Genomic DNA, 3,585 nt, shown 5'->3' with positions numbered 1-3,585 from the left:
TAATAAACATAATTCCACGATCGGATTGGTTACTTTCATTTTTTGTTGTAACACTGAGGACTACATAGAACTTTATTTTGTATATGTGAGAGAAGTATGTGGATATCACGAGCTTAAGCCAATGTGCGATACACAGACAAAGCAGCTGCTACAACATGAACTACATTGAGGGCCACACAACACATACCTAATTAAAGGTGCAAAATATAGGGGGAAGCTTCAAAATACGCTCTGTAGCACTGCAAAGTATAACATATATTGTATGTGTACAATAAATGTTCAAAAATACAATGCATCAATGTACCATTTGCCTTCACGTTTATTATGAAGTTCAAGTTTACTGAAGTTTATTATGAGCACATGTACAACAGGGATCAACTAACACACCCGCAGTCGAGGTGGCTGTTCGAGGTGTGCTGGCTGCCTCAGTGTAAGAAAAAGAAATTGGGTAAATGTCGACACCAGTGCCACTGCTTCTTGCCTCTGACCTGCACGTGCCTCTGCGGCATCTTTGTGCACAAGTGTGCTGGCGTGGTGAGGCGTAGGAGTCATCCGTGAGAAAGAGTATTGTTTACATGGAGGAGTGGCTGTTCACATTGCCTGTCACTTTCCCTCAAATGTTTCCTTGGCGACTAGGGTGACACACCCGCAGTCAAGGTGGCTGTTCGAGGTGTGCTGGCTGCCTAAACGAAATAAAAAGAAATTAGATGAATGTCGATACCAGTGCTATTGCTTATTGCCTCTTACCTGCATTTGCCTCCACGGCCTCTTGGTTTGCGGAGTCTGTATGAGGGAGCTGCTGTGGCTAGGCGTAGGCATTGTCTAAGCAAAAAGAAAAGGCCATTTAAATGGGGAATTATGGAAATAAATGCAGTTATGTCTGCTTCTTGCACTCTTCTTGCCTAAAAGTTTTCAAACATAGTGTCCAGAACACACCAGCACTTTGACTGCTTCTGCTTTTTACCTGCAGGTGTTGTTGCGAGATCCTTAGTATGGCTGCGTGCAGCATTGTAACACTTGGTGGAGGCATTTGAAGTGGTAGCCAAAAATATAAAGAATCATCCTTGTCTGCACGAATGCTTTCAATTTCTAAATGCAGTGGTAACTATCACTATTGGTGCAAGGCCCCCCCACATCTATGCGGCAAGTGCCATAGCTCAAAACTGAATTGTTCCTTTATGTTTCACAAGGCATCTGATATGTCCACATTAGATGTGATGTGTTTGTTTTTATTTATCCCACTGTGGAGAGAGCATCATTAAATGGCTGAAGTACTATAGCGCCTAACAGACGACACAAGAAGAGACACGGACGAGCGCTTATGTCCGTGTCTCTTCTTCTTGTGTCGTCTGTTTGGCGCTATAGTACTTCAGTAATATGCACCAACTAGCCCAACAAAAAGTTCTGCTGAAATATCATTAAATGTTTTGTTTATTTTTGCGTGTCTTGTTTTTTGGTTTATTTCTGAATTTATCATGATGCTAAAGTGACTTATGTAATGGCAATCAGCTTTTGTTTTGCAGAAAAACAATGCATTTCCTGACCCATTGTTTGACATCCCCTCACTCGCATAATTTTGCAGAGTATTCTACCTATATTGACTTGCTTGACCTCCACTAAAGGGTCTTGCATTTTTAAATACGACTCTTTCCTTAAAATCATTCGACACTTCTCATAATTTCTGTACCTTGGGCTTCTGATGCTCTGCATTCACTATTTTTGCTTGTTTCTGACTAGAAATGTCTTCTTTAATTTAGAGCTTAAATTTTACCTTTGGAACACACGGAAGGGCTTGCCATTGCATATCTGCATAAAAGGGAAACATGTTTCATTAAACATTTGCAAAATCCCATTGAAGATTGATGAATGCAGCTTGCAGTGTGATATGACTGAATGAGCCATAAAAGTAACTCATCTCACTTGGTAAATGAAAGCACATATTAGTGTGATGCACAAGATACGTTACACTAACGTGGTGGGTTCTCTTGCTTATAAAGCAAAATAATCGGTGCGCGAGAAAAAAATTATTTTTGCATAACCCTTGTACACACTGACTTAAGGAAAATGAGCTGGAGCTGTCCACATGATGTATTTATTTTACCTGCGAGTATGGTCAACAAAAATGTGTCCCAGCTGCTTAGTGGTATTCCGGATTATGTCAGTATTGCATATGTGCCTGTTGTCGAAAATAATTGAATTTTGAAAGTGCTCGCAGGGATCTGATGTGCATATCTGCAGTTTATGGGTACATGTAAAAGACTCAGCATCAAGTGCAAGTGAACGGTCCCACAGGCCCGGAGTCGATCATGCAAATAGATTCGCTGCACAAATTTGTGACCAGAAAAGATATGCCACATGAAATGGCATGCAAGGAAGTGTTGAAAATATTGCACAGTTAATAAAACGCCTAAGCTATTAATATGTGGCTTGATGCACTCGTTATGCAAAACGGAGGTGAGGCGTGCAGACAGGAAACAAGAGTAGAGTATTTACAAGCAAACAACACGCGCGCCGCCCACTTCTCTACTCTTGTGTCCTGTCTGCACGCCTCACCTCTGTTTTGCATAATGAATCCTTACGAACTAGCTCAGCTTTCTGTCGTTCTAAGTCTCGATGCACTCTATTTCGTCCGCATTAGGCACTCGCCTCTTGATTACTTCGTGGCACAGAAATACTCGGTCATCAGGCTGTTTTTCTGCTGTGGCCTTTGTAGAATCATGATTGTTCAACGTGCAACAATTAAACAGATTCTTTGAGTTGCTTGTGGCTTCGCCAGTACAATTCCGGTGCGCTGGTCCGCCTGTCCAGCAATTTCCTGCTGAAGGGAAACCTGCAAATAAAAACACCGCTCCGCATGCAGAAAAATGCTCTACTGTGACGCTTCTCGAACGATTGTGATGTACCACAAGAGCTGCCTACTCGCGTGATATTCTCAACAAGGAGATAAATTCGTTTACTTACATGTGAAGGTATATGCCAGACCACTTCGGGGCTTCGGTGGCACATAAGGCACGAGTGTGTCATAGCGTCCGATGTCGACGCGCGATCGCATGTCAAACGAAACTACTACGCATCCAAAAAACAGATTCGAAACCGAAATTCGCGTCATCCTTTATTGCATGAATGTGTACATCGTGATTTACATAAGTCACGGACTTAGCGATCGCTTTCTGTAAACTTAATATTAACGTACCACCTTCATAAAGCCATCAGGTATGCGTTTTTAGGTGACAAAGCATAAGGTGACCTGTACGTGTTCTCAGCTCTTTCAATAGTAATTGCGCTGGCCACATTGACCAGTAGCAACAGGGCGGCGCCCTAGAGGTTCCCACTTTTCCGGCCCAGCTTTTCCTCTAGAGTTGTTCTACTAACTCTATGCCTGCATCCTTGCATCGCCTGCGATGACAGCGCCACTTCTGTTTCCAACGAACTCAAATTTTTAGTTGCATTTAGTATCTATCGCCTTATGTTTATTTCAGGCTGAAAATATTTTTTTATTAATTTGTCCTTATGGTCATGTTTTCACACTTTTTACTAATCTTTATTAACACCTCGTAGCCGCAGACAACTCCGTCGACAGGCAAC

General features: G+C 42.1%; 1 long non-coding RNA gene across 1 annotated transcript; it reads right to left on the bottom strand.

Annotated features, from left to right (window-relative positions):
- Positions 1 to 301: 301 nt before the first annotated feature.
- Positions 302 to 3,373, bottom strand: LOC139057449 (uncharacterized). Its single transcript, XR_011512801.1, has 3 exons — positions 1,772 to 3,373; positions 748 to 822; positions 302 to 683 (listed from the first exon to the last, which is right to left on the bottom strand). It is a non-coding gene; the product is annotated as an uncharacterized lncRNA (long non-coding RNA).
- Positions 3,374 to 3,585: the final 212 nt, after the last annotated feature.

Source organism: Dermacentor albipictus, chromosome 3 (assembly GCF_038994185.2).
Source record: "Dermacentor albipictus isolate Rhodes 1998 colony chromosome 3, USDA_Dalb.pri_finalv2, whole genome shotgun sequence".
Lineage (NCBI taxonomy): Eukaryota > Metazoa > Arthropoda > Arachnida > Ixodida > Ixodidae > Dermacentor > Dermacentor albipictus.
Note: the sequence above shows the minus strand (reverse complement) of the source record. Positions and strands in the feature narration are given on the sequence as shown.